This window comes from Lepus europaeus, chromosome 5 (assembly GCF_033115175.1).
Source record: "Lepus europaeus isolate LE1 chromosome 5, mLepTim1.pri, whole genome shotgun sequence".
Lineage (NCBI taxonomy): Eukaryota > Metazoa > Chordata > Mammalia > Lagomorpha > Leporidae > Lepus > Lepus europaeus.
In genome coordinates, this window is record NC_084831.1 from 96,769,756 (window position 1) to 96,781,707 (window position 11,952).

The window sequence follows — 11,952 nt, forward strand, 5'->3', positions numbered from 1 at the left end:
TGTTACATTCTCTTGGCCAGAATTTTATTGAGGATTTTTGCATCTATGTTCATCAGGGATATTGGTCTGTAATTCTCTTTCAATGATGCATCTTTTTCTGGCTTAGGAATTAAGGTGATGCTGGCTTCATAGTAAGAATTTGGGAGGATTCCCTCTTTTTCAATTGTTCTGAATAGTTTGAGGAGAATTGGGGTTAATTCTTCTTTAAATATCTGGTAGAATTCAGCAGTGAATCCATCTGGTCCTGGGCTTTACTTTGTTGGGAGGGCCTTTATTACTGTTTTAATTTCTGTCTAGGTTATGGGTCTGTTTAGATTTTCTATGTCTTCCTGGTTCAATTTAGGTAGGTTGTATGTGTCCAGGAATCTATCCATTTCTGATAGATTTCCCTGTTTGCTGACATACAAGTCCTTGTAGTAATTTCTGATGATTCTTTTTATTTCTGTGGTGTCTGTTGTTACGTTTCCCTTTTCATCTCTGATTTTATTGATTTGAGTCTTTTCTCTTCTCTTTTTAGTTACTTGGGCCATTGGGGTGTCAATTTTGGTTATTTTTTTCAAAAAACCAGCTCCTCGTTTGGCTGATTTTTTGTAATTTTTTTTGGATTCAATCCTGTTGATTTCTTCTCTGATTTTAATTGTTTCTCTTCTCCTACTAGCTTTGGGTCTGGTTTGCTGCAGATTTTCTAGATCCTTGAGATGACTTGAAAGCTCATCTATTTGGTGCCTTTCCAATTTCTTGAGTAGGCACCTATTGATATAAACTTTCCTCTTAACACTGCTTTTGTTGTATCCCATAGGTTTTGGTATGTTGTGCTGTTATCCTCATTTACTTCCAGAAAATTTTTGATTTCTCTTTTAATTTCTTCTATGACCCATTGTTCATTCAGGAGCATGTTATTCAGTCTCCATGTGTTTGTATGTGCTCTAGGGATTCCCGAGTTGCTAATTTCCAACTTCATTCCTTTATGGTCTGAGAAGCTGCATGGTATGATTCTAAATCTTTTGAATTTGCTGAGACTTGCTTTATGGCCTAGTATGTGGTCAATCCTAGAGCAGGTTCCATGTACTGCTGAGAAGAATGTAAATTCTTTCTGTGTAGGATAAAAAGTTCTGTAGATATCTGTTAGGTCCATTTGAGCTATAGTGTCGTTTAAATCTACTGTCTCCTTGTTGGTCTTCTGTCCTGATGATCTGTCTATTTCTGAGAGTGGAGTATTGAAGTCCCCCAGTACTATTGTATTGACATCTAAGTCTCCCTTTAATTCCCTTAACAAGTCTTTTAAATAAACCAGTGCCCTGTAATTAGGTGCATATACATTGATAATCATTATATCTTCCTGTTGAATGGATCTCTTAATCATTATATAGTGCCCCTCTTTGTCTCTCCTAACAGTTTTTGTGGTAAAGTTTATGTTGTCCGATATTAAGATGGCTACGCCCACTCTTTTTTCATTTCTGTTGGCATGGTATATCTTTTTCCAGCCTTTCACTTTCAGTCTGTGTGTATCTTTGTTAGAAAGAAGTGTTTCTTGTAAGTAGCAGATAGATGGGTTTTGTTCCTTAACCCAATCAGCCAATTGGTGTCTTATAACTGGATTGTTCAGGCCTTTAACGTTTAATGTGACTATCGATAAGTAGTAACTTTGCTCTATCATTTTTGGGTTTCCTGTGATCTTTTGCTGAGAGGTCCTTCCTTCACTTTCTTTCATATTTGTGACCGTGTTTCTGTGTTTCTGTGTGTAACACATCTTTAAGCATCTTTTGCAGGGCAGGAACGAGTGGCAATAAATTCTTTCAATTTCTATTTGCTGTGAAAGGTCTTTCTTTCACCTTCATTCACAAATGAGAGCTTTGCAGGATATAATATTCTAGGCTGGCAGTTTTTCTCTCTTAGTACCTGGGCTATATCTCGCCATTCCCTCCTCGCTTGTAGGGTTTCTGATGAGAAGTCAGCTTTGAGTCTAATTGGGGATCCTCTGACAGTGCTCTAATGTTTCTCTCTTGCACCTTTTAGAATCTTTTCTTGTTTTTTGTTTTTAATGTTTGACAGGCAGAGTGGATAGTGAGAGAGAGAGAGACAGAGAGAAAGGTCAAAAAAAAAAAGAGAATCTTTTCTTTATGTTTCACTGTGGTGAGTTTGATTACAACATGTCGTGGTGAGGATCTCTTTTGGTCATGTTTATTAGGGGTTCTATGAGCTTCCTGTACTAAGATGTCTCTGTCCTTCTCCAAACCTGGGAAATTTTATGCTAGTATCTCACTAAAAAGGCCTTCTAATCCTTTCTCCCTCTCCATGCCTTCAGGAACTCCTAGAACTCGAATGTTGGGTTTTTTAATAGTATCCTGTAGATTCCCGACAATATTTTTTAGATTTCTAATTTCCTCTTCTTTTCTTTGGTTTGCCTGTTTCCTTTCCTGTTCTCTGTCTTCTAATTCCGATATTCTCTCTTCTGCTTCACCCATTCTGTTTTTAAGGCTTTCTAATGTGTTTGTCATTTGATCTATTGAGTCCTTCATTTCATTATGGTTTCTTGTCACTATCACTGTTTCTTGTTCTACTAGTTGTTTCATTTCATTTTGATTCCTCCTTAATATTTCATTTTTGCGTGACAGATTTTCTATCTTGTCCATTAAGGATTTCTGTAATTCAAGAATTTGTTTTTGAGACCTTCTTAATGATCTTACCAATTTTTTGAGATTCGCTTATTGCATTTCTGCTATCTCATCATCTTCATAATCTTGAATTGGGGTGTCTTTTTCATTTGGGGGCATCATAATGTCTTCCTTGCTCTTGTTACCTTGGTTTCTACATTTGTTTTGCATCTTGTAGGTGTGGCCAAAGAGCTCTGTTTGGTTCTTCAGGGTTAAGGCCCAGGGTAACTCACCCAGATTGTTCTCTGGCTTGCTCTCTTGCTTGCTCTCTCTCTCTCTCTCTTTTTTTTTTTTTTTTTTTTTTTTTTTTTTTTTTTTTTTTTTTTTTTAGACTCAGTTGGGAAGAAATTCCACACAGCTCACTGGGTTGCCTAGGCTAAGCAGTTTTTTTTTACATATGTAAAGTGGTGCCTGCTCTTTGTCTTGCTGGGCTTTGTAAGGAGAATGCAGAGAGAGGCTAGTGTCCCTGCTGGTTCCCCTTATTTATTCACTTTTTTTTCTCTCCTCCAGTCAGCCTGGTGCAGTTCCCTCCTCCCCCCCCAATGTGAGTTCAGAACACGCTCTAACCTTCCCCGCCAATGTCTCCGGTTCCCTTTCTTTCCAGCACCGGGGCTCAAATTCTGTGACTGGGCTTCTGTGGCTGGGCTCGCTGTTTTCCCCACTCTTGCTCCCGTGTCCGTGGCACCGCTCGGTGTGGCTAGGCGAGTAGTGGGCCACCTTGCTCTCCCCATAGGTACTCCGTGTCACATCCACTAGATCTGGAAATGTTTCCTCTGCAGTTTTTTTCTGAGTCTCTTCCTGAGGGTACAGTAACTCCACTTTTGTTAAACTTTCTTTTCCCGAACTGTTAGTGCGCACCCTCACTCTTCCGCCATCTTGGCTCTGCCCCCAACAGCTTTCCTTTTTGGTGCTCCGTTAGTTGTCACCAATCAGGGAGAACATATGATATTTGTCCCTTTGGAACTGGCTTATTTCACTCAGCATGATGTGTTCCAGATTCCTCCATTTTGTTGCAAATGACTGGATTTCATTTTTTTTTCTGCTGTATAGTATTCTATAGAGTACATATCCCATAATTTCTTTATCCAGCCTACTGTTGATGGGCATTGAGGTTGATTCCAGGACTTAGCTATTGTGAATTGAACTGCAATAAACATTGAGGTGCAGACAGCTCTTTTATTTGCCAATTTAATTTCCTTTGGGTAAATTCCAAGGAGTGGGATGACTGGGTTGTATGGTAGGGTTATATTCAGGTTTCTGAGGAATCTCTAAACTGACATCCATAGTGGCTTTACCAGTTTGCATTCCCACCAACAGTGGATTAGTGTCCCTTTTTCCCCATATATTCGCCAGCATCTGTTGTTGGTCGATTTCTGTATGTGAGCCAATCTAAGCAGAGTGAGGTAAAACCTCATTGTTTAGATTTGCATTTCCCTGATTGCTAGTGATCCTGAACATTTTTTCATATGTCTGTTGGCCATTTGGATTTCCTCTTGAAAAATATCTATTGAGGTCCTTGGCCCATCTCTTAAATGGGTTGTTTGCTTTGTTGTTGTGGAGTTTCTTGATCTCTTTGTAGATTCTGGTTATTAAACCTTTATCGGTTGCTCCAAGATGTCAGAATAGGGAGGGAGTGCAGTGATAGTCCAGGAATAGTTTAATAAAAGTGTAGATATTGTAGTCTCAGGGAAGAGTTAGGGAAAAAACTGCAGAGGAAACTCTTCTGGAACTAGTGGGGCATGGTGGACCTACATGGAGGGCATGGACGCCCATGGTTCGGGACCCCAGCCGAGTCTACACAGCAGTGCTGCAAAGGGAGGTGAGGTGAAACCACAGCAGCCCTAGACAGAAAAGCGGCAGGAAGATCCTAGAGGGAACAAGGCTTAAAGCCCCTTGGGTGAAAGTTCACCAGTCTACTAGAGGAGAGGAAAAAAATAATAAAAAGGACTGGTATGGACATGATTCTATCTCCCCACCCACCTTACAAAGGTGGGAAAAACAATACAGCAGGTACCATTTTGGACATATGTAACAGCTGCACCAGCTCAGGGCTGTGCCGGCCCTCAGCCAAGCAGAAAAACCTGACTCTGGTGGGGAGAAATAACAGGAGGTTAAGTCCTAGTGAATGTGTGGTGAACTGGAAATGTGAAAAAAAAAAAAACTGAAGGTGTGTGGGAGAACTCATGGTGTGCCTGAGATGTGAGTACTCTCAGTGAGAGACACCACAAACTTGGTAACCTTGGAAACCCGGTGGGAGACATTGCAGGTGAATCTGAGCTTACACTGAGGACTGCACAGATCCTTTGTGTGGCCCTTGGGACAGATCATAATATTATACCCACTGGGGCTAGCGCTCATGCAATGAATGCCTTTAAGGAGAAGAGCTCAGCTGAGCACAATTACTTCCCTTCTGAATAAAAGAGAGAGAGAGAGAGAGAGAGAGAGAGAGAGAGAGAGAGAGAGGAGATTTACCATGCCAAACCTGGGTGTGTCACCTTTGGCACATCCTTAACCCTGAAGAACTGAACAGAGCTCTCTGGCCACACCCACCACAAGCCTCTAGAGATTCACTAAAAGCAGACAGTCCACTTAATCTAGAGTCATAGTATAACAAGAAAGGCCACTACAGCAAGGAAAAAAAGAAGAAGAAGAAGAAGAAGAAGAAGAAGAAGAAGAAGAAGAAGAAGAAGAAGAAGAAGAAGAAGAAGAAGAAGAAGAAGAAACCAAAGAATATATCCACAATGCCAAACAATGAATGCAGAAACCAAGGAAACAAGAACAAGGACGATCCACCCTGGATTTTAAGCATTGGGAGGTTAAGTAGGCTTCAGAAGGAGCAACAGTGCCTATTTTTTGTTCATTGCCCCATCACACTGTTAATACCATTTCCTCACACCCTGTTTTTTCTTTTTTTTTTTTTTTAAGGAATTAGTTACTTATTTAAAAGAGTTACACAGAGAGAGAAGGAGAGGCAGAGAGAAAGAAAGGTCTTCCATCTGCTGTTCCACTCCCAATTGGCCACAATGGCCAGAGCTGCAATGATCCATACCCAGAAGCCAGGAGCTTCCTCCGGGTCTCCCATGGGGGTGCAGGGGCCCAAGGCCTTGGAAAATCTTCTACTGCTTTCCCAGGCAATAGCAGAGAGCAATTGAAAGTGGAGCAGCCAGGTCTCAAAACCAGTGTCCAGATGGGATGCCAGCACTTCAAGCAGTGGCTTTACCTGCTATTCCACAGCGCTGGCCCCAACACACCTTTTTTTTCTAGAACCATTTACTCCACCCTTCCTGCCTGGTTCTTGGAATTCTTATAGGGTCTACAATCAGAACATGGAACCTATTATCGCAATCCACATCTCTCTCTCATCTTTTGGAATAAAGTTTCCCCTTTCCTAAATTGTAGATTTCTTTTTATTAATCAATACATATAATACTTTTTGTCCATTTTACTCAGTAGTCTAAATGCAATGCACTTCAATAAGTAAAGATATTTACAGTGTATTTTACATTTCAAAAAAAACCATCACAAAATATTTCTTTAGGAAATTCACCTACAGAAAACTTCATGAACATGATAATTTGGTCTGGAATCAGCATCCCTCTTCTTGACCAATTTTACACAAGTGTTTCTGACATTATACTCTGACCTCTCTTATTTTCTTTAGATAATTTGGAATCATAAATTCTGTCTCATGCCATTTGAAACATATGTACATTTTTAAAGAAAAGCTCTTTCTAGTTTTAAAAACACAGGGAAGTATCCATCAGGGACTGGGGAGCTGTTCTTCAAAATGTAAGCCTGAAGGAAGACAACTATGATCCCACAGTGTCTGCATCACAGTAAGAGCCCAACTTGATGGGTGTCAGTAACCATATGTCCATGGTAGAATCACAGAGGAAAACATCTAGAAATTCAGATTTAACCCAATGTTGTCCACCTCTTCCAATAATGATGCACTCTCCCCAATGAACTCCAGCACTTTTTCACTAACCCATGCCAGCACTTTGAAATCCTCCATTTGATAGCAATGGAGTTGGATTCAGACAGCAGGCTGAGCTTTTCTCTCTATGGCAACAGTCTTGAATAAAATCACTCTAACTTTTTCTTTTTAATTTTCAGGTGCAATTTTTCCTTTGAAAATGTTCTTAAATATTTAAAAATAGAAAAGGGAATTAAAACAGATACCACACACCATTCTTTCTTTGGCTTGCAAAGATGAGTGAAGTCACTCAAATAGAAATCTAAATTTCTTTACTTATAATTACATTTAGAATTCAATATTATGACATTAGTTACACTCATCCTTTGGCATAGATTTGGGTACATTTGAGAATAATCAGTAATATCCATTAGGACTACAAGGGTCATAAAAAATATAATAGTTTATATGTTTTAAAGCACAAAGCATTAAGATCTTTTTCTCTGCTCAGATTATGCTTCTCTCCTTCCTTTATGTGGCTATATGTTTATTAAACTCCTTGGCTCATCACAGGTGTCTCAAAACGAAGCCTGTCCCATTTGGACTAGGTGTTTCCCATGCACGGAATCTGAGTATACTTTGGTAATAACCATTCATTCCCTTTCCTATTACTACCTTCTCTCAAATCTTATCTCCCTCAGCTTATCAGGTAAATCTTACTCTATAACTTCCATACTGAATTAAATACTGTCTTTGTGTCCTGTACTCTGGCACCATATATATAGGACTGTTAGTTCTTCTACAAAAATCACATGGTAGCTGGGGACTGAAATTCAGCCTATTCTCCATTCAAAGAGCTATCTTCAATAGTGTCCTATGTGTTCAAAGAAGAAATGTGTTTATTTGCTTGAAGATCTTCACTAGATACCAATTTCCCTATTCTGTATTCATCACAATAATACTGATAAAAATAATTTTCTGGCTTCCTTTATCTATAATAAGTTTGAGAGCAGAATCTGTGCCTTATTCATCAGATTTCCAAAATTCAGCATAATATCTATAACACAATATGATTAATATACACGATGAAATAAATGAATTCATGTATGTAAATATTTGAAATGTATTAATGTGTATATCTCTACCTTTCCCAGAAGAACATTTAAACAGTTTAAGACAAGTTTCATCAGTGGAAATCATAATTGCATTTAATAGTATAAGAAAGCTCTTGGCCATATAAATCTTGCCTATGTTTTTTTTAGATGGTTCACATTCCTACACTTTGGGATGTATATATGTAATTATCATAGTTTTTTTTTTCTTGCTGTCAGCATATATCACGAATACCAGTTCACATACCTGTTACACCTTAAGTGAATTCTAAAGCAGTATAGATTTAGAAACAAAACACAATAGGAGTAATTTTACGTAAATTGGGACTTATTAATTCTGTTTACTGTGGGAGAAGTAGGGAGATTTGTTGATAGAATAGTGTGACTTTGATAGAGTGAGGGTATCTTACACTTCTTTTTAAAAATAAGCCTCTGATTATTTTTCATCTTCCTGTTACTCCTACATACTTTGACACATACTAGTGTGGCTATTGAATATCTTAGATACAGATGTTTGAACTTAGAAAATATGATATATCTATCCAAGAGATGTGGTGTAAAATGTGCTCCACTAACTATTCTCAAAACCAAGAAGTCTGCTTTCCAATTATTCTCAATCATTATAAAACCATGAAGGGTAAAACAGAAAGCAGTTCTAGGTTATCTATTTCAGTAACACAATAGCTCTTTGGCCCCAAATTTATATTCCTTCCACTTATTTTATAAGTGTCCTCAGATTCAGTGCATTCAAATAAATTTATATTCTCCCTGACAATGCAGGTGACCCTGTATGACTCTATCTGTATTTCTGAAAGGGTTTTTCAATCTTCACTAGTTCTTATATTACCTTCAGGGAGCCTTTTTATTGATATGTGCGTGCACAGTAATACAAATGGGATTGCTCTTTCCTAATCCTTTGAAAGTTGTAGGCAATGTATATACATAATAACAAAATTGCAGGCATGGCTGCCTCTTATAGAAACACACATCTTTCAAATAAATGACACCGCTAGGTATGGTGGTTGTTATGGGTTATAGTGTCCCTGAATAGTCATCACTTCTGCATTGAAATGTTTGTTTGGAGCTTATATTTTTTGGGAAAAATTTATGCAATTACTTTTATTTGTCTCTTTAAGAAGTAGAATTGTTCAGAAAAACTGAAATGCTCATAGTTGTATCTATGGGAAAATACTTCAATACAGTTGAAAATACATGCATGGGTTTTATGATTTCAGATACAAAATCCAACTCTGACAAACTCACTTTGACTTTTAGAAAATCACTATTGTCTCTGTTCACCTGTTCAAGTTCTTTGTCTTTCAGATAACTTTTACTTTATTTTGTTCATCCAAGAACATCTTAAATTTCCTGCAAGATGTAAGTTAGGTGACCTTTTCAGAACTAACTACATAGTATACTCCCAACTATGCACTATGCTTCTCCCTCCATATTTCTTAAAAAGAAACTTTGAACTCTGATACTAAAGAAAAATGATTTTCGAACAAAGTTACACTGGAGTTTTCTCAATGGATGTCTGTGAAAATGATTTTAACATAAGACCCAATTTAAGGGATAAGCTATCTTAGCTTGTGGTTCAGAATCCTCAATTGTATTATTTGAGAGAAGATAATAAGATAGCTGCAGCAAGAAATCAACAATGAAATTTCAGTGCTTAAAGAAAATAGAAATTTATTTATCACTCAGGTAAACTCAGTGAGAACTCAGCTCTGTGCAGTCATCCATGACTCAGGCTAATGGAGGTTCTGCCATATTCAATGGTTTCTAAGCTCACCCAGTGATCAATATCCAGCCAGAAGATAGGAAAGATAAAATGAGGGAGTGATAGAATTGAAGGTTTATTAAGTCTGGAAGTGTTAATCATAAAATCCACTGGCTCCATGCAGAAGCAAAACCATATGAAAAATATAGTCTTAGCCAGTAAAGCCATTGTCAAACAACAACCCTACTTCATGGAAAGAGGGAAAAATAGTTAACAGAGATAGATGCTTCCTAACCCGTTGGAAAAGTATTGAAGATCCCTTGGGAATGCCAGCATGTGCTGTGCCCTCCTAAATAGGAATAACTGAATAACTTCATTAAAGGAAACTTATGTAGTCTAAGACACTAGTGAAAAGCACTCCCTTGGTCAGGGAGAATTCAATGTGTTATTTTGGAGATTTAAAGCATACTTACAATATACCCAAGTCATGTCTGGCAACTGAGAAGATGTTGTTTACATAAAACATTATAGATTAAAAATATGTAGTGTTTGCATTATAATACAATAGCGTCCCAGGATTCAAACAAGAAAGTTTGTCTCCAGAATATGCAGGATGTATTTGCTCTGCTCCAAAGAAGATAGTGAAGTTATACTTTGACACTATTTTACTCAAGAGTCAAATATTATTGAATTTCATATACATGTTTTTACTTCTGTAGAGGAAGATACAATTTCTTAAACACATGTGTGAATTTCTGAGTCTACTTCAGAATCCTCACTTTTCTTCTTTATAATCAAATTCCTGACTATCCACTGATTCGAAGTCAGCCAGCAGTCCATCATTCACTCTCTCTATTACCTCTGCCACAACTGAACATGTTCTGCTACTTCCTCCAATCTGTATTCTCCTTTTTCAGGCGACAGATTGCATTGTCCTTTCATTTGATTTCTTTACAAAGTTATTTGATTTAGTTAATGCTTTGCAGAGAGACTTCCTCCATTTTTCTGCCACTTATTTCCAAGACTGAGGAAATGGATTTTCTTTAATCAAAAAATCAAATGTTTCTCAGTGACTCCTTCAAGATTTTTATTTTCACTGTGTTCTGGGACAATAAAAACTCCAGAGCTGGAAGACTCATGTGTTACCTGGTCATTTTGTGTTTCCTTTTAGTTAAGTCTTTCATCAACGCATTTTCTCTTACAACAAGAAATCTAGCTTCCACAGAAAGTTGAATCATCTTCAGAAGTCTTTTTGGATTAGAAAATTATTTAGGTTCTCTTGGATCCCCTGTTGTTTTTGCTTTATACTGGGGTTCATTATACAGCTAGTGAAGCACATGAGACTCATCCACAGCAGGTTAAGCTATCACCTGTGACATCAGCATCTCAGAGTATCAGCTCTAGTCCTGGCTCCTCCACTTCTCATCCAGCTCCCTGCTACTGTGCCTGGAAAAGCAGCAGAGGATGACCCAAGTGTTCGGACCCCTGTTAGCCATGAGAACGACCAGGATGGAAGATTCTTGGCTCTTGACTTCTGCCTGGCACAGCCTTGATGTGGCAGCCATTTGGGAGGTAATCCAGTGAATGGAAGATATCTCTTTCTCTCTCATTGTCTCTGTCTCTGTCTCTATCTCACACATTGATTCTGTTTCTGTCTGTGTGTGTGTGTCACTCTTACTTTCAAATAAATAAAAATAAATTTTTAAAATATTGAAATGGTGATACATTTTTATGAATGTTCAATATGTTACACAGGAAATAAAACAACAGAAGTTGATAAAGATTATGGATGCAATTTGATTTTTGTTTTGAATAAATCATAAGAGAAGGCAAGAAAAAATAGCAAGTAAGCAAAATTGATATATAAATTGGTGTACATCCATGAATATCAAATTAAACTATGAAAATTAGAAATAAATGACTCTGACTACATTAATTTAGAAGATTCCTTTATTTCTACAAGAAACGTAGGTATGATCTTCCTGTGTTTGTAGGGAAGAGGGCCCATACTCTTCTCCCTTGAAATGTTCCAAAGGCTACAGTTACATGCAAAACAGTAAAACCAGGTGTCTTCACATCAACTTTTAGTAGATGTGTAATGAACTAAGCTTCCTCACCTATTATCAATCATGTGTCAGTCATGTGGTCATTTGTGTATAAGTTGTGATGTCAAACCTCTGTATGGATTTTTAAAACCAGGAAACATAGATTTTTTAAAGATTTGTTTATTTATTTGAAAGGCAGAGTTACAGAGAGGCAGAGGCCCTGAAAGAGAAAGAAAGAGAGAGAGAGAGAAAGGTCTTCCATCTGCTGGTTCACTCCCCAAATAGCCGCAAAGGCTGGAGCTGCACCAATCCAAGGCCAGGAGCCAGAAGCTTCTCCCAGGTCTCCTGCAAGAATGCAAGGGCCCAAGGACTTGGGGCATCTTCAACTGCTTTCCCAGGCCATGGCAGAGAGCTGGATAGGAAGTGTAGTAGCCAGGATTTGAACCTGTGCCCATATGGGATGCCAGCACTGCAGGCTTTACCCACAGTGCCACTGTACAGCTCC

The 11,952-nt window shown here is 38.1% G+C and overlaps 1 pseudogene; it reads right to left on the reverse strand.

Moving 5' to 3' along the window:
- Window positions 1-10,095: 10,095 nt before the first annotated feature.
- On the reverse strand, window positions 10,096-10,720 carry LOC133760869 (geminin-like; annotated as a pseudogene).
- Window positions 10,721-11,952: the final 1,232 nt, after the last annotated feature.